This window comes from Podarcis liolepis, assembly GCF_965112155.1.
Source record: "Podarcis liolepis genome assembly, chromosome: Z".
In the NCBI taxonomy this organism is placed as follows: Eukaryota; Metazoa; Chordata; class Lepidosauria; order Squamata; family Lacertidae; genus Podarcis; species Podarcis liolepis.
Window position 1 is genome coordinate 16,113,177 of NC_139570.1, and position 26,185 is coordinate 16,139,361.

Genomic DNA, 26,185 nt, shown 5'->3' on the forward strand with positions numbered 1-26,185 from the left:
TTGTTGCTTTTTTTGAAATTATTATCAGTCCCAAGAGAAATCAACAGCATTTTCATGGCTCTAACTGTTACACGGTATCAACCTTCTTCAGTTTTCAGCAGAGGATTTCCTCCCCCCATCTTTACTGAATTCAGGATCCCTATATTATTTAGCAAGATGTAATTTTTTCCTGGCCTTTACACACTCGTGTAGCCTTGTAATTTCTTTTCTTTTTTCCCCTGAGGTGAAGGTTTCTGTGCCTGACAACTATTGCCACACAACATTTGTGTCAAATGTTTGCAACACCATAATTTTCGACAGTGCATCTCCAAGTCTAACAAATGCCCAGAGCTACCCAGTTTGCAACTATGGTGGCAAAGAAATGAGTTCTTTAAAGGTGCAAACGTATTCTGGAGGTGGTGATTGAAAGCATTTTTGCATCTCGACATAGATGCAAGTTAGCATTACTTGTCCCCGACATCCTGTCAGGCCCTCGAGTGATCAAGATAACAACTCCAGGAAGGAGAAAGAGGAAAAGCATCTCTAACCATCAGGGTGCCGTTTTGCTCACAGTTCAGCTATAAAAATTTGATTAATATGTTGTGCTTGCAGGTTACCGTGTTCAAGTGATGATTTTATTTTATTTTTGCTTGCTTCTCTGCTCACAAAACTCTCAGTTCTCTGTGACTCATCTGCTTTACAAAGTTGAACCCAGAGTGCTGGCACACAAAAGGAAACTACATAATTGAACTAAATTCTGCAAAATCTTTAAAAAAAAAATATCTAGTTTTTAAAAAGGTGTTTTTGGCTCTATATTCCATTTGCAGAGAATGCAGTCACTTAGCAGGAACATTTATTAGCACTGTTAATTTCTATTCCTGGTAGAATCAAAACTCAAACAGCTTGTTACCCAATAAAGTCTCAACGGGTTTCTCCCCCTCTTACTTGTAATCTGATTAGAGGAGCTGTCATTTACTTAGAGCGTAAGCAGCCGATCTGAGTTGCATCTTTTATAGAAAAGCTCCATTAACAGCCAAAAAGAAATGTGATCAGTGACTTATATACTTAACTGTCAAAGAACAACATTCAAGTCAAAGGAAAAATTTAAAACGAATGAGTAATGAGGACTCAGGGAGCAGGGAGGGCAGCTACTGCAACAAAATTTTAATAGCATGTTATTCCAACACACTAATTGGAATAGATGGAATGGATGTGCCAGCAGCCAGCCAAGCTGAGCACTAGAGAAGGGTCCCAGGGACGCAGAGGGTTCCATAGCAACCCAGGGGGATGTGCTGAAATTCACCACCCTCCCCACTGGCCCCCTACTGGGCAAGTAGCAGGGATAGATCTATAAACTGAGGCTTTGCATTTTAGGTAAATTAAGATGACGAGCGACCATCATAGATGGGAGATGAGCTTGGTGGGGGAAGAGAGAGAGAGAAAAAAATACTGCATGGTTACACTGGGGTGAGGGGGTGTTGCATCTGGGTTGAGGGTGGTTGTGGGTCCATTGGCAGCACTGTGCCAGGAGTTCCCAGGAACCTGGAACCAAGTCTGCCCCTGCTTAGTTTTACCTAGATCTGCTGGTATCTCCCTCTTGTGCACGGATGATGCTATTTTGGCCATATAAAGACTGACAGCCCTTGAGACCGCTATTAGTGTATATAATGAATGTTTTACAGCAGAATTCAAGTTTTGCGGGTGGGTTCTCAATCTGGTGAGAAGTACAACCACCATCTCTCATCATTAGCTTGTACATGACATGTTCAAAGGTCCATACCAAGAGCCTCTTTATAGGATATATGTTAAGTGACTCACGTTGCATGTAAGGGTAATTTAATATAATTTGATTTACTTCTTTCTCTCTCTGGTTTAAAATATGGGCCAATAAAATGATTCGCACCTGCCTATTTTTCTTCTTCTTCTTATCCTGGCCAATATCTTTTCATTGCACAGATGTATGACAAGAACAAGTAGTGTGCTCTCCGCAATGCAAGAGGGAGGCTTAGCCTGGCAGTTTTAAAGCAGGGAGCTTACAGTGCAAAAATAGGATGCAGAAACTACACAGGTGTTGAGGAGAGAGCAAATATGAACAGATCCAAGCCTATAATAACCAGCTGGTATACATATATATATATACACACACACACACACACTGAAAAGAGAGAAGAGCAGAAAATTCTCAGCAAGAACAGAAAGAAACACTCTTATTCTGTCAGGAGTGGTTGCATGTCCAATTTATGCAGAAGTGTTGTCTGTTTACATGTGCAAAATAGGTGCCTAGAAAATGTCAGCTATGACATACAATTGGTGGAGGAACCTGTCCCTTCTAGTGCTGAAAAATTCTCTGGCAATGGTTAGTTGATATTCCACTGAGGTCCGAATACAAGCTGTTTCACATTTATATGTCAGTACTGTGTAGTGGTTAGAGTCTTGGACTGGGACCTGGGAGACCAGAGTTCCATTTCCCACTCACCCACAAAGTTCACTGGACGACCAAAGCTACCTTACAAGGTTGTTGGGAGGATAAAATGAAGGGTGGGGGAAGACAACCATGTATACCACTTTCAGCTCCATGGAGAAAAGGTAGGCTATGCAAATGATACCCAGGGAGGGCAGTGAGCGAACTGTGTGATTGTCACGGTTGGAGGATGGATGGAAGTTAAGAGATTGTGATTGAATCCCAACAAAAACAAAAGTGTTGTTTCTTGGGCACAGGGAGCAGGCAGGTTGGGGGACTCCCAAGTCCTGAATGGGGTAACTGTGCCACTAAATGACCAGCTGCACAGCCTTGGGGTTATTTTGGACTCACAGCTGTCCATGGAAGCACAGGTTAATTCTGTGTCCAGGGCAGCTGTCTACCAGCTCCATCCGGTATGCAGGCTGAGACTCTACCTGCCCGCAGACTGTCTCACCAGAGTGGTGTATGCTCAGCTTATGTCTCCCACTTGGACTACTGCAATGCATTCTAATGCATTCTATATGGGGCTACCTTTGAAGGTGATACGGAAGCAACAACTAATTCAGAATGTGGCAGCTAGATTGGTGACTGGGAGTAGCCACTGGGGACCATATGACATCTGTCCTAAAGGATCTACAGTGGCTCCCAGTATGGTTCCAAGCACAATTCAAAGTGTTGATGTTGACCTTTAAAGCCCTAAACAGTCCTGGAGGAGCGTCTCCACCCCGATCATTCTACCCGGACACTGAGATCCAGCTCTGAGAGCCTTCTGGCAGTTCTATCACTGTGAGAAGTGAGGTTACAGGGAACCAGGCAGAGGGTCTTCTTGGCAGTACCACCCTCCCTGTGGAACAACCTCCCATCAGATGTCAAGGAGATAAAAAAACTACACAACTTTTAGAAGACATCTGAAAGCAGCCCTGTTCAGGGAAGTTTTAATGTTTGTGGTTTTATTGTGGTTTTAGTGTTGTTGTTGTTGTTGTTGCTGCTGCTGCTGCTGATGATGATGATGATTTAACGCTAAAATACTGATAATTTTTATGAGAATTATTCTTTGAAACAATTGCAAACTAATGTGGAAATGTAGATAACTGAGTTTAGGACTGGAAAACTGGAAAACTGAACAGATTCACACCTAACAGATCTAGCCAATCCAAAACAACACCTTAAATCAGAGCTTTCCATTTCCCCCCTATTTTTTTAATATTTTCAATAATTTAAAAATTTAACATCCAAATTACTTACTTATTCATCCCTTCTAGACTTCACCCCACCCCGCCCCTGGTTTCCAATTTCTCCCCTTTATTACCTTACACATCTTTAGTTTCCCATTCAGTTACAAGTCCATTGATAACCCTGATTCACATTACTTCTTAGATGCTATGTCAATCCTGTTAATGTTTTTAAGTCTTTACAGTGGACCTTAAGATATTCTATAAATTTAGTCCAGTCTTGTATAAACTTTTTTTCACCTTGGTCCTGGATTGATAGATAGATAATTTATTACTGTCGGAGACCAGCTTATAAAATACACTTGGGGGTACAGTCACAGAAGAAAAACAAACAATAAAAAAATTTTTCACAGTCATCTTTGCCATTTCGGCATAGTCTATCATCTTAGTTATCCATTCCTCCTTCATTGGTACTTCCTCTTCTTTCCATTTCTGAGCAAGTAGCATCCTTGCGGCTGTAGTTGCATACATAAACCAGAGCTTTCCAAACTGACTGTCGCGACATGTTAGTGGCTGCAGTGTGCAGGTGTGTCACGCATACGCTTCTCACACTCCTCCCAGGGCCGTAAAGGCATTAGTTTAACCTCTGGTTCGCTAGTAAAACTGAATGACTGTGTCGTGAAATGATGCATAGCTAAAAAGTGTGTCACCAACATGAAAAGTTTGGGAAGCTCTGCCTTAAATATATCTTCTTTGGGTTGCAAATGCTTACTCAGGAGTGCAACTTATTCAGATCATTGAGGATAGACTTTAGGAACGATACAGTTATGTGGCTAGGCAGTGACTCACGGGGTGTGTGCGTGAAAGGATTGCGCATCCCTGGATCTTTCCATTTGCCACCGACAGGGATGGCCACCTTCCATGACTTACTGGCTAGCTGATTGGCTAGCCAACACTGCCTGTGCTACTCCCCCCACCACTGATGCTTCTGCCCTCCCATTCAACCATTCCCTCTTGCCTACCTGGTGGTGGTGGTGGTGGTGCACATGCTCCTTTCTGTTCTCTGAGAATGGGGTCCTTCCTTGGAGCGAGACATTGTGGGCAGGGTCTTCAAGAGTGCCTGCGCTTCTGCAATGATGGAAGAAAATCACTTTTGCAAATTCCTTCTAGCTTTAAAGGGAGTCTAAAAGGATGAATGGGGTTTGTAAACTGCAGACCACTAGTGGGTTGCTGAACAAGCAGCAAAGCATGAGATAGGATGGTGCCAGTGAGAGGGAATGATCAGCAGGAAGAGGCATGATCTGTGCGCTTTGGCTAGTACAGTGTTTTACACTGGCACCGGAAAGATAAAAATCTAATAAGAGGAGGGCTTCAGGTTGCAAAACTTTGCAGTTTTTAAGACATGATGTGAATGTTGTTCCTCTGGGTTGCTTTTTGAAAGTTCCCCAGATCTCCGTGAGATTAATTTTTCCTGTGCATCTGTTTTAAGGGAAAGTCATGCAAATTGGCCCCAACATCCTTCATTCTGCGAGATTCCCTTAACAAATCATCTCGTTGTTCATAGCTTATGGATCGAATTTCATCTGCAGTGTCTGTGTCAGGAAGTCAGACCATCAGAAATGCTTCTGCATGCTAATGCAGGGGAAGGGAAACAGAGCACAGGCAATAGCAATAAATGGGCAATAATAATGAGTGATTAAATTTTTAGACCATCTATAGTTTCTTCCACCCAAAGATCCGGAAGCACTTTGCAGATGGTAATGGGTTATGACTCAAATGATTTCCTGTAGAAGAGGCATCCATCCCCATTTTACATGTCAGACCAAGCTTACCTTCTCTTCCCCTGTCCTCTTTAGCTGTACCTAACCTTGTTTCCTTCTGCAGAAAATATATTCATTTCCACTTTTATACGAACTGTTTTGACCTAATTACTGTCCCCTGGCAGAAACAGCAGAAGTGGGGCTTTCCAAATTGTTTTGTATATATAAGAACTAGTTTTCCCAAACCACTTCTTTTGCTGCTTTGTCTGTGCAGCTCCTGACCTATGATATACTAATTTCCTAAGTTTCTTTGTCTGGGGTCTTCCACAAACAACACATATATCATCCTGCTTTTTACAGGTTTTATTCTTAAGGTCAACATGAATTTCCATTTTCCGCACAGAAGTGGCATTGTTTGGCAGAAGCCTATTACCCCCTCAGAAGTTATAATGTTTGTGAGCATTCCATGGAATCACAACAAACTAACCAACTAACCATAAATGGAGTCTGGGCATGGTGTCATCAATATGCAGATGACACCCATCTCTGTTATTCAGTTACAGATGAATCAGGTGCAGTCATGCAAGTCCTGGACCAGTGCCCAGATGCAGTGGTGGGATGGATGAGGGCCAATAATTTGAAACCAAGTCCTGGCAAACAGAGGCTTGGGGGTAGGTGGCTCTCAGGCCTGGAAATTTGGCAAGTTGCATGCTGCGGACAAGGCTGGGAGTGCTCTTATATTTTTCACTATTATTGGAAGAACAGGTGACCACAGTAGCTTGGAGTGCCTTTTCCCAGTTTCAGCTGGTGTGGCAGCTATGACTGCCTCTGGACACCGGTAGTCTGTCCGTGGTGATCCATTCTTTGGTAACCTAATGGCTAGATTACTGTGCTCTTTGCAGGACTGCTCTTATAAGGTTGGTCCAAAAGATGCAGCTTGTGCAAAATGCAGTGACTTGGCTGTTAACTGGAGCAGCCAACTATGGACATGTGGCACCTTTGCTGAAACAGTAGCACTGCCTGTTCACTACTGTGCCAAGATTAAGGTTCAGTTGCTCATCTATGAAGCACATAGAAATTAAATGGATAAAGCTTTTGCTGCACAGCATGCCTGGAAAAACTTCACAGCCTAAAGTCCAGTGTTCCATCCTGCCATCTCTCACCCCAGGCCATACCACTTTCCCCCAGACTACACCACCACAAGTCCTGCTTTTATTGAGAGTTAGCCTGTCTAGATTGAACTCTGATAATGGTTCACGCCCCAACTGCACCATGCATTTAAAGCAGTATTAAACAGACTTATGGAAAATGCACTTTCAATAAGGGTGCTCAGAATTGTTAGGAGAACTAGTGGTGGACACTGGGGTCTCAAATTTCAACAATTTCAAATTTGATGTGCAACATCAAAATTTGGTGCCTCCTGCCTCTTGCCTTCTATTCTACATCATAGTTGTTGGACCCCCCTGTGTTGCCGCCGAGACTCCACACCCAATGTGACCAAACCGCTTGTGCTCCTCTAAATCCTCCTCTGGGAGAATCCTATTTCACCCAGAGAGCTCCAAGACGGATGTTAAAATACCTGACCTGTAATTTCCAATTTCTCCCCTTGATTCCTTTATCAAGATGGTTGTTACATTGGCTACTTTCCAATCCTCTGGTATGGGGGCTGATCTGAGGGAGAAGTTACATATTTTTGTTAGAAGCTCAGCAGTTTCATATCTGAGTTCTCTGAGAAGTCTCAGATGGATTCCATCAGGACCAAGCAATTTCTTGGGTTTTGTTTTGTCTGACAGGCCTAGAACTTCATCTCTAGTTGCTTAGACTTGCTTCTTGCAAAGGATAATTAAGGCACTGGGATCTACCGTATGTCTTCCAATGTGAAGGCAGATGCAAATAATTCATTCAGCTTCTCTGTAACCTCCTTATCATCCTTTAGCATAACTTTGCCTCCCTTGCCATCTAAGGGTCCAACCACCTACCTAGACAACCTCTTGCTGCTAATATATTTATGGAACTTCTTATTGTTGGTACTAATGTTTTTGGTAATATGCTTCTCGAATTCTTGTTTGCTATGAGTTTCTATGGCTTTTCTCGACACAGGATTTATTTATTTTTTAAAAAGAAGAAACATCAGCTAATATAATGACGTTATTCTTGATACATGGTCAAAGTTAATGATGATTTGTTCAACTATTGTTAACATCTTCATTGTGATTTTAATTACTTTGCATCTCTGTCCAACCTGAATTACTGAAATGTGTGTTTCTTTTAACTTTTCTGTTGTTGAGGTGATGATGGTAGCCATTAACATTCATTGTTTGATACTTAACCTGTCTACCCCTTTTTATCTTATTTGTTAAAAAAATATCCAGCAGTCCTTCATACGGCATTCATACAGCATGTCTGCCAGTGTGACACAGATATATGGCTCACTCATTTGCTTCACTATAAATGTTGTTCTTTACTAGTCTGTTGCCTCAGGCAAAAAGGATCTCACCAGGACACTGAAAAACTGGCTGAGATATGGGGTAGGGGGGAAGGAAGCAAAATAATCAATAAAAAGTTCATTGCTGTGGTGGTGGATCCAATATTATCAAGTTTTGGTTGGTCTACTTCAAGCAGTTTACCTGTTCAGTCAAGTACAAAGAACTGAAGACCTGAAGTTAAATTGTGCTCAGTTTCCAATTTCAACACAACATAGTGGAGAGAGGGAAAAATCAACTTCCAAAGCCTCATTTAATTGTGGAGTAGAGTGGGGAAACCATCTCCTTGGACAGACAGTAACCCTGAGGCACGATGTCCCCTTGATAGGCAACTTAGATAGAATCAGACAATAGTTAGAAAAAAATGAAAACAATAATGTAATTTTTGACAATGGACAAGACCGAAATAGCAGTAGCAGAAGACAATGATATTTGAACTGCAAGGGGCCTTAATTAGTTGCCTCTTCAGCAAACTAGACAACTGAACTGATACACAACTGCAAACTACATCCCCAGCCCTAGCCGGCATAACTATGTTGCCTAGGGCTGATAGCAATTGTGCAGGCACACACACACACACCATTTACGCGGGGCTTACATTCTGAGGCTCCAGGTGCATCAGTGAAATCACATGTATTTGAAACACCATTGAAAAAGCCTGCAAACACCCGGTTCTGTCCCATCCCTTTCTGCTCTTTTTGGTGACATTTTGGGGTCACTTCTGGGTTCAGCACGGTCATACGCATATTTAATGCACATATGTAAATGTGTGTGTGTGTGTGCGCGCGCCTGTAATCCAAAACATTTGGAAGGCACCAGGTTGGGCAAGGCTGCAGTAACACAGGAAGCTGCCTTATATAAAGTCATACCATTGATCCATCAGGCTCAATATTGTCATTATAGTGGTGATCCTCCAGTGTTTCAGACAAGGTAAAGGTAAAGGTACCCCTGACTGTTAGGTCCAGTTGCGGATGACTCTGGGGTTGCACGCTCATCTTGCTCTACAGGCCGAGGGAGCTGGCATTTGTCCGCAGACAGCTTCCGGCGAGCATGACTAAGCCGCTTCTGGTGAACCAGAGCAGCACACAGTACTCAGCCCTAACTGGAGATGCTGGGGTGCTCTACTGCCCAGCAATGGCCCTTCCCCAAAACTGGATTTAGATTTCCATCTTGCAAGGCAAAGCGATGGTGGGTCAGATTCTTGGGGGAGAGAAACAGGAGGGAGATATAAGTCAATGAATTTCCACACACAGCTCTATTACACAGAAATTTACAATCTCTGTTACTACGAAGTCCGCCAAGTTCCCCTAAGCACCTGTGTTAAGGGCACATTTCTTTGCTGATGAATGACCCACATTTCACATAGTGATTTGCCATTAATCATGATAAGGAATAACCCTAACGATTCATACATTCAACGTACAACTGTTTTACCAGCTTAAGCCTGAAAGAGTCTATTAATTTCACTATATTTCAGGCAAAGTAAGGTTGGAGAAAAGTTGCTCTTCTGATGGGCACTTTTATTGAGGGCTCTTTTGAAAATTAAGTCAGCTAAGAACACTAAAGGGGGAGGGATGCCCAAAGCAGTCTAATGCCAGACTGAGCATGCTCAGTGGCTACAGAATGCTGGGAAAGAAGGGAAATGGAAAACCAGGGTGGTGGAGGAGGGGGAATATAGTGTTACCCTGAGCAGTAACATTCCACTATTTTGTTGCAGGCCCCACTTGCTTATTAAAGATGCCCTGCTTCTGAAGAAGTGTGCATGCACACGAAAGCTCATACTAAGAACTAACTTAGTTGGTCTTTAAGGTGCTACTGGAAGGAATTTTTTTATTTTGACTATGGCAGACCAACACGGCTACCTATCTGTAACTGCTTTTTTTTACTTTGCCCTTTTGATTTCATGAAGATTTGAAGTTAATCCTTTCTTTCTTTTTTAATCCTGGTCCTTTACTTTGAGCCCATCTTTCTCAGTCATATGAAATGCTACCTGTCAAGGTAGCACTTAATAGTCACTGTATTAAGGATGTTCCTCTTTAGTTCCTGTTCCATGAATAGCTGAAAAACTGAGACCAGAGGTTAAGTTGGCACTTTGTGCTAAGAATCCCTGAGAATGGGAACCAGGATTCTCTGCACAATGTAACCCTTCAATTGGACCAAGAAACCTGGCCAAGGCGCACATCAGTTGTTGGATCAGTTCACAGAAGAGCCTGCAAACAAGCTCCCAATAGTCAGAAGCCACCGGGGGATTGTAGCAGCTATTGGTTATGAACAAAATTGGTTCTCAAATCCATCATTTGAGAAGGCCTTTCAGTCGACTGACCATTAGAACCTGGCTTCTTCCCAAATGCTGAACTCCAGAAGATGCTGAACACTACCAGAGTATGAGGAAGTGATCAGCTGTGCTGATGCTACTGTGAGGGCTGGAAAGAGGATCTCAGTGCCTGTAGCAGCTTAGAAGATTCTGACAATGTGTAGCCTAGTTCACAGGCTTCAGTTTGATGCAACCCTCACCTTATCTTTTGTCTAGGCAAGCAAGAAGTATTATCAAAGTTCCAGGACATATCCCAGTTGGCAAGAACACTTGAGGAAGGTGCGATGCATGGTTGGTGAGGGGTATGGCTTGGGGGGCTGTGTGGCCCGCAATGACTCCTGAGGGCTAAACAGAGCAGCATGGTGCGTCTTATGTGCCCCTGTGCTTGAGATGGCTCACCCCTGCATTTTTGCAACAGATTAGCATACAAGACCAAAATTTGTCAGGGGATGCTTTTCCTGACATGTTGATGCAATGATGGCAAAAGCTCAACTGTTGTTTTTTTTGGGGGGTTGTCATGCAGTTTTTTAAAAAGCATAGGAGCCCTTGCCAGAAAAAAAGTCTTTACTTGGCAATGTTCCACAGTTTTCAGAAGATGTGATGATGCCCTCCAAACCTCCATTCTGTGTACCCTTCCGTAGGAACAGAACATGAAATGCCCTTGGCAGGAATTGTTCCCTCTCCCTTTCCCTCCCTTTAAAATGTCTGTTTTACAGCCCAAAGTGCTGTGGGAACCAAATCACTTTCAAGAGTTATTTTCCAAAGTGCCAACCAAGATGAAATTCGCAGCGATTGAGAAGAAATACTTTTGGAGTTGAGTTATAGCAAACAAGAAAATAATTGCAGTGGCCATTTCTCTAAATATTCTGATCTGGGAGAAGTGTGTCATCATAGATTTTAAAAAGGGAGAGGCCTACAGACTGCATTTCCTGTGCCTGTAACTAAAATTCATTTCCTTTCTAAAACCATTTTGTCAGGAGAGCATGTAATAGCTTTATAAGTAGTGCCTGTCCTCGACTGTTGTATTACATTTCTGTCCTTTGTAGGTTTGGGAAAGTGATCACGGCTTTATCAAAATCTTATGGCAGTTTTATGTACAAATTTTAAGTTTCAGCATTGGATCCAGTGAAGCCTGGTGCGCACTGGCACCAGGGAAGGCAGAAGCCAGGGAGCCCGGCAGTATTTGGAGTCAGCGCCAATGAGAGGCAGGATCATAGAATCACAGAAAGAATCACAGAATTTTAGATTTGGAAGGGACCACGAGGGTCATCTAGCCCAACCCCCTGCAATACAGGAATCTTGCCCAATGTGGGGTTTGAACCAACGACCCTGAGATTGAAGGTCTCATGCTCTACAGATTGAGCTCTCCTGCCAATCAGTTCTAGTTATGTCCCATCCTCTCTCCTGCTGAGTTCTAGAAGGGCACATCAGTATGAAGAAAGAGGAAGCTCGCAGGCAGTGTTTATCCATTTCTCATTTGTCCAAACTTACATTCATCCTGTTTTCACACCTTTTTGCCTTTTTTAAAAAAAATGTTTGCATGAAAATTCATATTCCTTTTTTGTGTTTCAGTGTGTGGAATTTTGCCAAAAGTATGCATTTTGCCAGCAGTTCCCGCCAGTGCAATGCATTTGGTATGTTATTTTCCACAAACATGCACACTTCCCCTAATATAAATATTTTTTGGGGGTGGGGGGTGTATTATAGAACTGCTTTGCGAAACCCAGAGAACTACAAATTTTGAAGGACAGCTTTTGTTTTGTGTATTGCTGACTGGGGCTAATGGGAGGGGTTGTGGCCCAAAACATATCTGGAGGGCATAAGATTGGTGAGAAATGATGTAAAAGCTTTACCCATCAAAACCGATGGGACACAGCAATCAATGCTTTTCAGTTTTGTGCTGTTGGTGGTTTTTTTTTATTTAGAATTTCTATCGAGCTTACTATTTTCTTTAAAAAATAGTTTTGTATTATGAGTTTTGAGTACCAGTCACCTTGAAGACATCTGTTTCACAGGTTTTATATACTGCTTAATCATAAAAGCTTATAAGCAGTTTATTTATTTATTTTATTTTTTAAAAAAACAAATTAAAATTATCACCCAAATTGGTTGCAAAACAAGGTTATGTTTTTCTCAATATATACATAAAACCAGCAGTAAAAAAAAAAGGTAAATTACAATTGCATATTAAATGCCATGCTAAATTTACATGCCTTGGTAGCACTCCTTAAACAGAAATATATTTAGCAGGCCCCCAAACTGTATTGCGAAGGCACCTGCTTAGTATCAGTGGGCGGTCCTGCCACCCTGAAGGTCTGATTTATTCCATGTGTGGAATAAAAGGCATGTGAAAAATAAAGCAAAATAAACACTTATATAGAATGATCTTTTAAAAAAATCAAGTTAAGGTGCCACCCTTCCAACAAAGTGTGAAAGCTGGTATATGAATGAAAAGTAAAGTTTACAACTAATTGGTTTAGCCACAGTTACATACCCACTTTGCGAGGTTACACCTTGGTGGATAGCCTTCTTTATTCACTGTTAGTTTTGTGGACAGCCCACTTGTACAACAGTGGTGAGCACTGCCATGTTCAGGTTGTGCTTGCAGGCTTCCTATAGGCATCAAGTTGGCTGCTGAGGGAAGAGAGTACTGGAGTAGATGAGCCTTGGCCTGATCCAACAGACAGGTTCTTCTTATGTTCTTAAGGCATCAAATGTTTCCCATATCTTGTTGTGATCCAAAGGTGGTGCGATTCATTCTACTTTCAGGCTATGTATGTATGGGTTCTATGCACACCCAAGGAGCTCTCCAATGCACATGGGCCAGGACAGCCTACAATTTGCCATGCAACCACCCAAAAGCTGATTGAACTGCTATTTAGTGCATGTGTTATATGGCTATATACAAAATATTAAACTACAGTAATGCCTCAAACATTAAAAACTTCCCTAAACAAGATGTCTTCTAAAAGTCTGGTAGTTGTTGTTCTCTTTGACATCTTTTGTAAAGGTAAGCTTTCTTTTATAAAACAATATATGATAGCTTGAATTCAAAGGGGTATTGTGGAGTAGGAATTATTATTATTAGTAGATACAAACTGAAGCTCAATCCAGATAAGACTGAAGCACCCTAGACCAGATGGCTGGGAGGTCGCCTGTTCTTGATGGGGTTACACTTCCTCTGAAGGAGCAGGTTCACAGCTTGGGGGTACTCCTGGATCCTTTGCTGTTGCTCGAGACTCAGGTGGCCTCAATGGCCCAGTGCCTTCCATCAGCTTTGGTTGGTGGCCCAGCTACACCCCTATCTGGACAGGGATAGCCTAACTATTGTTGTCTATGCTCTGGTAACCTCAAGGTTAGATTACTGTGTTATACATAGGGCTGACTCTGAAGACAGTTTGGAAACTTCAGCCAGTGCTGAATTCAGCGGCCAGGCTGCTCACTTGTGCAAGACTGTTTGAAAATATTATGCTGATCCGGGTCCGACTGCACTGGCTACCAATTAGTTTCCGGGCCCAATTCAAAGTGCTGGCTTTGACCTACGAATCCTTAAACAGCTCAGGACTGCAATACCTCAAGGACCAGCTCTTTCCATATGAACCTACCTGGACCCTGAGATCATCTTCTGAGGTCTTGCATCATATGCCTCCTCCTCGAGAGGTCATGGGGGTGGCAACACTGTGGAAAGCTCTCCCCAGGGAAGTTCGCCTGGTGCCTTCATTATGCAGTTTTGGCACCAGGTAAAAACGTTCCTTTTTAACCAGGCCTTTGGTTGATTTGATTGACATCCTATGCCCTTTTAAAATGTAGGGTGTGTTTTTTTGGGGGGGGTGTTATTGGGTGGTTATTTTGATTATATATTTTGTGGTTTTATATTTTGATTTCGTTCTGTGAGCCGCCTTGAGACCTCTGGATATAGGGTAGTATATTAATAATAATAATAATAATAATAATAATAATAATAATAATAATAATAATAATAATAATGTTTGATGTTTTATTATTATGCCCCAGAGTTGCTGGAGCAACCCAGCTAGATATGCAAAGTATAACTTCAATATACGCACCATAGGAAGCTGCCTAATACTCATACAATCATAGAACTGTAGAGTTGGAAGGGACCCCAAGGGTCATCTAGTCCAGCCCCCTGCAATGCAGGGATCTTAACTAAAGCATCCATGACAGATGGCTATTCCACCTCTGCTTAAAAACCTTCAAGGAAGGAGTCTGCCACTTCTTGTGGGAGTCTGTTCTACTGTGAAACAGCTCTTCCTGCCATAAAGTTGCTCCTGATGTATAGTCAGAATCTCTTTTTTCTTTTTCTGTTTATTCCGAATCTGCTTTCTTATAACTTGAATCTAAGAAAGGAGATTCCGACTATGAATCTGAGTCAGACCATTTAGCTCAGCATGTTCTACACTGGCTGGCAGTGACTCTCCAGGGGTTTGGATCAGAAGTACGTCCTAGCACTAGCTGGACATGCTGGGGTTTGTTATCTGGGACCTTCTACATGCAAAGCACATGCTCTACGATTGAGCTGTGGTCCAGTGGTGGACCTTGGCACCTCAAATTTCACCTTCCATTGGGTGCCATAGCTGTGATGCCTGCTGCAGTGCCCCTGAAGCTTCATCACCAAAGTAATCGGACCAGTTGCATACCCCTAGATCCCTTTCCTAAGTCTTTGGGAAATCTTTGGAGCTTTTAAAGTTTAGAAAATAAGGAGGGAGTTGGTGAGGGTTTACAAGAAATGATCTGTGGTAGAACATTTTTTGGGGGTTCCTCTCTCATAATACAGTGGTACCTCAGGCTACATACGCTTCAGGTTACATACGCTTCAGGTTACAGACTCCGCTAACCCAGAAATAGTGCTTCAGGTTAAGAACTTTGCTTCAGGATGAGAACAGAAATCGTGCTCCGGCGGCGCGGCAGCAGCAGGAGGCCCAGTTAGCTAAAATGGTGCTTCAGGTTAAGAACAGTTTCAGGTTAAGAACGGACCTCTGGAACGAATTAAGTACTTAACCCAAGGTACCACTGTAATTGCAGTTGGGGTCAGCCAGTGAAACTGATTACTAGGGAACTCAACAGACAAAATGCAATACTACTTCACACAAAACAATAATTAATTGATGTGATTTCTTTCAAGAAAATGTGACAGTGACCATTAGCTTCAATGACTTTAACAGAGGAAGAGACATAGCTATCAAAGGCTATCAGCCATGATGATGCCCAGGTTCAGAAGCAGCATTTCTCTAAACACCAGCTTCTAGGATTTAGTGTGAGAGGGCTAGTGCCTCCATGGACTGCTGTGGGCTTCCCAGAGGTTGGCCACTGTGGAAAATACAATGCTGGACTAGATTAAACTTTGTTCTGACCCAACAAGGCTCTTCCTATATTCCTAAGGACCACTGGCAGCCTTCCTCATATGCACCAAAGCTTGCTATGCCCCCATCTTATGCAGTCCCCCTCCTGCTGCTGAGGAATGGGGAACTTTCTGGAGGGGCAGCTGATATAGACCAAGAGGCTGAAGAGGGAAGAGAAAATAGAGAGGTTCCCTTGAGCATTCTAAGTGCCTCAGGCATGCACCTGGCGCTCTTTAGTTCCCCACCTAGATTTTAAATTCCTTGCAAATTTCAGCACTGCTCTTTGAAATGGAGAGCCGCGAAATATATCCCATGGTTCCAACTTTCAACACTTGTTTCAGAAATGGCTGTCCTCCCTCCCTATCTATTTGTTAGGTGCTCTATAAAAAGCAATCACCATGGCACCTAAGCCTTTTCTCATTAAAGAAACACTGTTTTCACTGCTTACTTAGCAACACTGACAATAGCCTCCAGCAGCGGTGAAGCAAGCTGACTTCATGGCATTTTGCAAGATGAATTCTTCACCAACACAGTCTGTTTGCTCCTTGCGCTCTTCCTTTTGCAAAAGATGCAGCTTTCCCTCCCCCTTTTTTTTGGGGGGGGAAGAGAGGGGGAGTAAGATGTTCCCTCATCAGCAACTGCTGATTGTGTCATAGTGCACATGCCGCAGCTATGGATCAGTGGCTGCACTATGCACCTTTGCATGCCTAGAAGAGGGAAATCAATTTCCCACCTTGAAAAGGTGAAACGTGGGTTGCAGAAGATCTGCACACGGTTCCCAGGTGCTCAAGGGTAATGGCAACTTGATGAGAGGGTTGAGCAAAGCTTGACATAGGAATGAGTCTCTGCTTGAGTGGTAAGTGATGCAGTGCAAAGGAGGCACTCCTATGGGGATGAAAGAAAGGCAGGAACCACATTCATTTGTTGATTCCATTAATCTAGATTTGTATCATGAAACCTGAACCGGGACTCACACACACCTTGTGTATAAATTGACTTAGTTATTTGGTACACACATATAGTTTTAATTGTCATATTTTAACTGGGTTTTTTTTATTACTCCTGTTAGCTAATGGGGTGGTGGTGGTGCCAGTTGTGACAGAAATGTGCAGAAGTACAGTGAATGAATGCGTGAATATTATACCCTGTTCTAACTCATAGGCTTATCTCATCAATACCTACCGGTATCTTGAGTCCCTAAAGATTCAGACCCTAAGACAAGGAATGTATAGTATCAGCTTAAGGGATACATTTCTTCATGGACAACCCTGCAGGGCTGCATACCAGGGGTAGGAGTGTCACCACCACACAATAGAAAGCTTATTTCAAGCCTCATGGTGGCATGGGGTAGTGGTGTTGATGGTGGAGGGAGGGGAGAGCTAACACTTCTTTCCAAAGCTGTGTCCCTTCCCTTAACATTAGCAGCCCAGTTATGAATGGAAGACATCATCTACTGGCTACAATAGAAGACTCCTCTCTGCCCCCAGCCCTACTTGCAGGAGGGGGAGAAGGAGAAAGGGATGCATGATGAAACAAAGGAGGACAAACTGAACACACTACAGAAAAAATATTTTTGAATCACCAGTGTATTTTGGAACAAAGGCCCATACTGTCCTATAGTCCAAAAGCTAGCATCTCCAGTTATATCTTTTGCTTTTTTTAAAAAAAAATCAAATACATATACTCCACCTTTTAATATTGACTATATGCTACTGAAAGGGATGCGGGTGGCGCTGTGGGTTAAACCACAGAGCCTAGGACTTGCTGATCAGAAAGTCAGCGGTTTGAATCCCCACTACAGGGTGAGCTCCTGTTGCTCAGTCCCTGCTCCTGCCAACCTAGCAGTTCAAAAGCACGTCAAAGTGCAAGTAGATAAATAGGTACCACTCCAGCGGGAAGGTAAACGGCGTTTCCGTGTGCTACTCTGGTTCGCCAGAAGTGGCTTAGTCATGCTGGCCACATGACCAGGAAGCTGTACGCCGACTCCCTCGGCCAGTAAAGCGAGATGAGCGTCGCAACCCCAGAGTCGGTCACGACTGGACCTAATGGTCAGGGGTCCCTTTACCTTTTTATATGCTACTGAATGGATCTCAGGGAGCAGGTGATGGGAAAGAACCTCATCTGGGCTCTTCCATAGCCACTGCCGATCATAGAAGACAATACTGGGTTAGATTTGACTAATGGTCTTTCTTGTCATACGTTGGCATACGTGTGGAGGGAAACCTTAAACATGTAGCAGAGTTCCCCAAAATAGACCAGAGGCAATATTTCATCCAGCAGAGCTTTACTCTTGCCGAAGGCAAATGTAGCTTAATGGTCACAAATCCAAATACAATCAAGACTGGCTCAGTTCATACAAAAATACAGTTGCAGCATTTATAAACTTAACTCATAATATGACTAAACCTTAGCACTAAGCATCCTATGTACAGAAACACCACACCAGAAGGAAGAGAGAGATGAAAGAAAGAAAGAAAGAAAGAAAGAAAGAAAGAAAGAAAGAGGTAATATCTAGGCTTCTTCTGGCCTTTATTTATAGTCAGCATGATCTTAATTGGAAGAGATAAGAAAACCAGTTCAAACCAGCTTCACAGAAGGTATAATCCAAACAATCATTAACCCTTCTGTCTGCTTCTCTCACACAGAGAAGCTTCTGGTAGCTTCCAGAACCCTCTTGCATTAAGCAGAACTGGAAGGATCTCTATACATCAGATCAATACTTTCTGCACTAAGAAATGCAAACTGACATTTCTCACTATAATGCAGTTTCATGCATTTCTATCTGCTGTTTATCCTTCTACAAGACTATTAGGAACTTTTGAGGGGCACAGTTTATATAAAAGAAGTGCTGTAAAACCTTAAGGCTAAACCTCCCCATCCCTCAAGTCCAAGATGAGTTCAAAATCACCATCACCATTTGAAATTTTTAAAATTGCTAAAAATGTACTAGGCATGGTAATTTAATACTAGCACTTACAGGTTTACAGTCAACATTAGACTTCTACAACCTGGTGCCCTTCCAGTGTTTTGAACTACAGGTCTTAACATGCCTGGTCAGCATAGCTAAAGCTCAGGGATGATGGGAGTTGTAGTTTATAAAATTTGAACTTGTTTGGGGAAGGCTAGTATGAAGGGGGAGCCTTAGACAGACTGGAGGAAGATTGCTGTGACTAGCTGCTGAAGGCCAAGAGGAAGAAACTATAGGCTAGGGATACAAGTAGCCATCTTTCACTAGATCCTTCTTGCAGAAAACTCACATGTAACAATGTGTATGTCTGACAGGATGCTGAGAAACTAAAGGCACCAGATATAACAACAACAACAACAACAACAACAACAACAACAACAATTTGCTTATACCCCGCCTGGCTGGGTTTCCCCAGCCACTCTGGGCGACTTCCAACAGGGGATTAAAAATACACGAAAAACCTAATCTGGGAGGCTTGTCTGTGATGTTTGAGCATCTGAAGAGTGAGGGATGGGTGTTAGGTTGTTGGCTATAAGTTAATTATGTGCAAGAAGCCGAGTGAAGTTAGGAAACTGATTAAACTTTGTTTTGGAAAACCAACCTAAGGCGTTCTATGACAGCATCTTACCAGGTAAACCCTGAGTGAAACAGCCATCTGACCTAATATTCTGAAACCCTCCTAGTATAAACACTAACAGCTGGGACGCAAACAGCAGAAAATAGTGACTGTTTCACACATAAAATACAGTGTGTTCCCTGCAATGTCCATGAACGTGGGGGGGGGGGTGAGTTGGGATGCCGAAAATAGCTACGATGTTCTGCTTAAAATGTGAAATCTGCATATTTGCTGATGTGGATAAGTGTCTGAAACTGGCAAAGGGTGACAGGAATGGTGCCACACTCTCCATTTGTGTGTTGATTTAACATAGAATATGAACGCCTGAATAGAACTTTATGGGTCTGGAAAAACCTCTTTGGATATACAGTACATTGCAATTGATTTAGATGCTGTAGATTTCCTCCCTTGCAATTTCCAAAAGACAGCTGCTCATGGTGCTTACTTTATATGAATATAAAATCCTTCTTTGCTTTCCTTTTTCAGTATGTACATTAGAATGGAAATAATTTTTTCAAGTGTTAATGTTACCAGGCCCTATCTTCCCAATTTTAGCTGGAGGAATTTTTGGGTGAGTCAGATATTAATATTTCAGGCTTTTACTGAAAAGGGTTCTGGTAGGGAAAAAAAATATGATATAGGCTTTTCTCCTAAGTGTTTGAATTAAAAATACATTTTTAAAAAGTTCATGGCAAGTAAAGTTTTCAAGAGAATTTTCAGGACTTCAGGGCCTAATTCCTCATCACTAGGATAAGTCTCTCTCTCTCCCCCCCTTTTTCTTTCCTGAAAATCAAAGTATCACACTCCAAGCCCAGCCTTTAATGCCACTTCAAATGAACAACCTAAAATTCAAAAGCCTGACACCCTAATTTTATAGATGTGCAAGGTCAGGGTCCAAAAGGTTTGTAGGCTAGGGGCTCATGATTCCTTCTCTCCCAAAGCAATCATGTGGGAGGGAGGAGATGGATTGGTAGGGATCACAACCCAAGTGATAGAGCAGGGGTGGGGAATCTCTGACCCATGGACCCAGCTGGGTCCAGCAGGCTTCCCCATTTGGCCTGCCAGGACATTTTAGCATACTTCCCAACATTTCTCTAATGAAAATAGGGATGTCCTATTATTATTATTATTATTATTATTATTATTATTATTATTATTACAGTCACTTTGAGTGGCTTCCAATGAAACATTAAACATTAAAAAGCTTCCCTATACAGAGCTGTCTTCAGGTATCTCTAAAGGTTGTTACCTATCTTCTTGGCTTGGGGTCAGATAATGCCACACCTCCAACATTTATCTGATATAAATAGGGACGACCTAAGGAATGCGGGTGGCGCTGTGGGTTAAACCACAGAGCCTAGGACTTGCCAATCAGAAGGTTGGCGGTTTGAATCCCCGTGATGGGTTGAGCTCCCGTTGCTCGGTCCCTGCTCCTGCCAACCTAGCAGTTCGAAAGCACGTCAAAGTGCAAGTAGATAAATAGGTACCATTCCGGCAGGAAGGTAAACGGCATTTCCGTGTGCTGCTCTGGTTTGCCAGAAGCGGCTTAGTCATGCTGGCCACATGACCCGGAAGCTGTACACCGGCTCCCTCGGCCAATAAAGCGAGATGAGTGCATCAACCTCAGAGTCACTCATGACTGGACCTAAAGGTCAGGGGTCCCTTTACCTTTACCTTTAAGGAAAAGCAGGACATTCTGGGATCAATTCAGAAAATGGGATAGCTTCTGTAAATCCAGGACTGTCCCTGGAAAATAGGGACACTTGGAGGGTCAGTTTTATTCAAGGCCCACCCCCTGCTCTATGTTAAGTTTCAGCTGGGAGCAAAAGGGGTTTATGGTCACCAATGCTCAGCTACTCAGTGGCTCACATAAAGCCCTTCAAAGCCCTGACTATCAGCTGATTCCTGGAGCTTCAAAATGAAGTGTACAGTGAAAGCCTTGATAGATGGGAGCAGCTGCACTAGGGAGTCCCAGGTATACAGTTGCGGACACGATCTGTTCCGGGGTGCCGTTCACACCCTGAAAAATCCGCAACTAGAGCAGCACTTCTGTGCAAATGTGGAGTGTGATAGAGTGCTTATGTGCATGTGTGAAGTGTGCAGAATGCTTCTGCACATGTGCATGGCAAAACCCAGAAGTATACACTTCCAGGTTTGCCGTGTTTGCAAGCCGAAAAGACACAACATGAACCTAATGCAACATGAGGTATGACTGTGGTTGTAAGAAAGGAGGAACATGGAGAAAGCTCTTCCCCCATGCTGCACGGCTAGTCCTCTAGATGGAAAAGTTTCAAGGATGGCTGTTCTGTAAGTTGTTCAGAAAACTTCCATACAGAGTAAGGGTCCAATTCCCTGCTTCCCTTGCTTTCATCGCAATCAGGGTTTAAATTGTTCTTTTGGCACATTTGCAGCACTTGCCAGGAGACTTTGGGGTCTCTCTCTGTGTGTGCCTTCTCTCCTTTTCTTTTAAAGCTAATACTTTCCTGCAAAGCTGTGAAGCTCACCAAGTATATGAAACCTCTTATATTTCGCTATTCTGCTAAGTTTGATAAGGAAAGATAGAACTGGGAGATGTGACAAAATGTTGCAGGAAAGTTCCTGTCCAGGGATATTGCCAGCCCTGTCAATTTTAGCTTCTACATTCTGTTGTTATTGCTGTTGATTATGATTTAGTTGCTCTTTTCAAAAAAAAAAAAAAAAAGGTGAACTCAAAGCAATTACAAAAAACATTAAAAACAAGTGTAAAAAACGGAGTAAAAGCAACCTAAAATGCTTGTCTATAACATGCATAAAAGAGCAGATCCATCTCAACCCCATTCCACCAGAAGATAAACAGAAAATTAAGGCGCAAAGGTGATGTTATTAGGCATGCTTCCCTGAATTCCTATCCATGTATTTTAGTCTGTAATTTTCTCTTATTATGTCTATTTTAGACTGTTCGATTCTTTTAAAAAACAAACAAACCAATTTTAATGCATTTTTATATTCTTTGTAAAATGCTTTGAGGATTTATTTCCAGTTTTAACCTGTAGATACATTTTATTAACAAACAAATAAATGAAGAGTTTAAGAGCAGGACATTCCAATCATTTCCTCTTGATTCATTTTGTCTTTTTTTTTTTAACTGGATAGCCAGCATTCCTTGACTGCTAAGCATTCACAGTCTTCATTAGCTGTATTTCCATTTGCACTACTGAGAGTTTTTAAAAACATACCGTACTTTCCATGTATAACGCGCCCCCGTGTATAAGATGCACCCTATTTTGGGGAAAAATTTAAGAAAATGAGGGGAGATTGCCCAGAGTTGTTGAGCTTTTTTTGGGGGGGGAGGATACCCCCGAGTTCTTGAGCTATTTTTAGGAAAGATTGCCAAAATTCGCTCACCTAGCCACGTTGCAAATGCAACCTGTCGTCTGTCCCCGCGCCAGCCAATTACACACCAAATTGTTGCAGTGACAGCCAATCAACACTTGTCCTTGCTGCAGCAACCAACAATACGCACAATCGCTGCTGAAAATCTCCAGCTCACAGCAGCAACCAATCCCACGTCCCCGCTATGCAATATCCGTGTATAAGACGAGCCATTCTTTTTTTAACATACTTCTTTAATAATAATTAAAAAAACCTCATTTTATACACAGAAAAGTATGGTACTTTTATTGTGTTTCTGCAAACCTTGTTCCTTCTACCATACTGATAACCTCCTTCTTCGTTTGATTCCATTTCTATCAGCACCTACCAACTATGTTTGCTATTAGAAGGAATGATAAATTCCTCTCACCTTGAGCCTCGGCAGCAGTTGTTGTGCCATGTGGCTTGCTGCAACTGCTGGACTCTTTCAGTGGCTTCCTAACAGCTAGCAGGAGAGGACACTAGCACAACTGTTGCAATGGATTCCTCTGCTGCACAACAACAAAACTGACCATCCTCTAATACAAGAGCCCTTGTGCTGGTGGACATATAACACTAGATATAATCCTAAGATTGCAGCTATTTAGTTAATATCCATGTTAAACATGGTTAACTTACCCATTGCTAGAACACTTGTCCAGCTAATTAAAAGAGCTTAAAATAAAAAAAATCCTTCCAGTAGCACCTTAAAGACCAACTTAGTTGGTCTTTAAGGTGCTACTGGAAGGAATTTTTTTATTTTGACTATGGCAGACCAACACGGCTACCTATCTGTAAAAGAGCTTAGTATGAGTTCCCATCGGGACGCAGGTGGTGCTGTGGGTTAAACCACAGAGCCTAGGACTTGCTGATCAGAAGGTCGGTGGTTCGAATCCCTGCAATGAGGTGAGCTCCCATTGCTTGGTCCCTGTTCCTGCCAACCTAGCAGTTCGAAAGCACGTCAAAGTGCAAGTAGACAAATAGGTATCGGTCTGTTAGGAAGTTAAATGGCGTTTCCGTGTGCTGCTCTGGTTCACCAGAAGTGGCTTAGTCATGCTGGCCACATGACCCAGAAAAATTGTCTATTGGCAAACGTCGGCTCCCTTGGCCAATAAAGCGAGATGAGCACTGCAACCCCAGAGTCGTCTGCGACTGGACTTAACAGTCAGGGGTCCCTTTATGAGTTCCCATCAGCTTTGTGCACAGTGGAGTTTAAGGTGTGTGCTACACCAACCTCCATAAGGGAGCAAAGCAACAGTATCCACAGCTGGGCAAATGTGTGGAACATCCCCAAGTTTCAAAGTGAATTCTTTGCAAAAATAACAATAATTAAAGGGTACTGAGGTTTCAAAAAAAAAATAAAAAATAAAAAATCTTCTGATAAATAGAATGGCGAATTACATTCTGAATCAACAAGTAGTGAGGAACTGAGAAGAAAATGTTTGTTGTTGGTTTTTTTTAAAAAAAAGAGGTACCCCTGATCTAAACCTAGACATTGCAATCATCTCAATGTCATTTAGAATTTGGGTGGCAGATTAGGGACAATAGGCTACCATTAAAAGCACCTTATCACATCTTTCACAATAATTGCATAGTATTGAAATAACTGATAGCTGCAAAGTTGGGAACTGGAGAGTTCAGAAACAAACCCACTGAGTTTAGAGTCTCTTTGGCACATTCAGAGTCATATTCAGACCCTTTAAATATCCAGGCCTACTTCATAATGGTTCTATTGCTGCTGCATTTTTCTCCCATTCATGGGGGACTTAGGGCCAGATCTTCTTAGCTTCAAGAGTAGAGCTGCAGTGTGCAAATTCTATCAGTGAGGTCAGTTGCCATACAGACTATCTACTGAGCTATTTCAGTTCTTGAAATAACAGGGAACCTCTTGATGTTGTTGGACTCTAACTCCCATTAGCACAACCTGCATAGCCAATAACCAGGGATTGTGGGAGTTGGAGTCCTGGCAGCATCAGGAAGTCCACAGTTTTCCATTTCTGCTGCACTGCTTGATGCCCTTTGGCTTGTCTGTGAATGGTTGTACACTTTCTGTGAGCTGTTATTCTGCTGTTTTATTCCAGCAATAGTTACAGGTGGGCAAGAATATGTTTTAATTGGGATGAGAATCACTTCCAAGCAGAGATAATATGGTGTAGTGTTTCTCTCTAAAAAAAGAAAACCACAACTACAATCCTTGTTGCTGTGAAAACAAGTCGTTAACAATACAATTTGGAAGAATTGGAAATGTGCCTGAAATGATATCTGGAGATGAACAAATCATGGATAACTGGTTGTTTTTGCAGTTATTTTGCTACAGTACCTCATTCTAAAGCAAAGGCTAAAAAGGAGATAGTCCAAATTCCATCCTTCTTTCAGCTCCATGCCAGAAGGGTCTTGGAGACAAATGTGAGTTTAACTTCAGTTTATTTCAATCTCTTCAGCTGTTGGATGAGTAGTGAAGCTTTTTAAGCATATGGCCAGCCATATATACCCATCAATATGCAGAACTATACCTTCAACAGCATGTGAGCAGTTTGGGATTGTATGCTAGGTCTCACATGGATGGATATCCAAAGACATAATACAAATGAATAGATGCCACAAAGTGACATTTGAAAGCAGCAGCAGCAGCAATGATATCTCAGCAAACATTTAAATTTTAGTCAGAGAGCGAATGCACCTCATTCTAACACAAAGAGAAGCCAGAATAATTCCCTGAAATTCTTTGCTTTCATCAGTTCATTAAGATTGACTTGATTTTTACCAAAAGGGTTAAACCCAAGCAAACACCCATGTCCACTGCAAGTAAATACGAAGTTGAAAGCAAAGAATACAACTTCTTACACACATACCTTTGCTTCCAGACAGATTTCAACTGGATTGTAAAGGTTTTTTTTAATGCAAAACAATTCATTATGATGAGTTTTCCTGCATGTTTTGCAAAAAGCCATAATCAGGATTGCTTCTATCTGACAGCAGAATTTAGACAGATGTGGCCCAGAGGTACACAATGGCCAGAAAAATGCACACTTCATTAATACACAAGATGAGCCATGCTACTCCAGAAGTGAAGAACGAGTTGGTGTTCAGGCAGCAGATCTTGCAAACGAGAGGTGAGTTGTTGTTGTTGTTGTTGTTGTTGTTGTTGTTGTTTTTGAAAACCAGCTATGCCTTTTTGATATCTCCAGCAAATGTTTCTACAAGCCCTGGCTTGTAGAAATTGCCAGCTACCCATGAGATTGGCATAACTGCTAATCCCAGATCTTTTTTGCCATCCTAAAGTGGAGAATAAAATAGAATGGTGGTAGTAGATCCCAAAAACCATCTATTTTTGGATTGCAGGTGAGTGTTGCACGTATTCCAAATAAAACCAACAGAAAAGGTCACTTCACATAGAAAACGAGCATATCTGGGGAAATTAGTATTATCTGAAACAGGCTTCCCCAACCTGGCGTTTTCCAGATGTTTTAGGTTACCCCATATGGGAACTCCTGCAGTCTAGAAAGACTGCTCTAGTCCAGTGTCCTGACCAATAGCAGGACTGTCAAACCAGGAACCCTAACAGATAAACACATACCTTCTGTGTCACATCCTGCTACAAACAGCAAGTATACTGCAGAATAGGAGGGTGTAGATGGGGAGACCCACAGCTCTCCAGATGTTGTTGGACCACATCTCCCAT

The 26,185-nt window shown here is 42.3% G+C and overlaps 1 protein-coding gene across 1 annotated transcript in view; it reads left to right on the forward strand.

Moving 5' to 3' along the window:
• Positions 1-26,185, forward strand: part of LOC310698071 (uncharacterized protein) — a 318,973-nt gene that overhangs the window by 189,330 nt on the left and 103,458 nt on the right. The window lies entirely within an intron of this gene.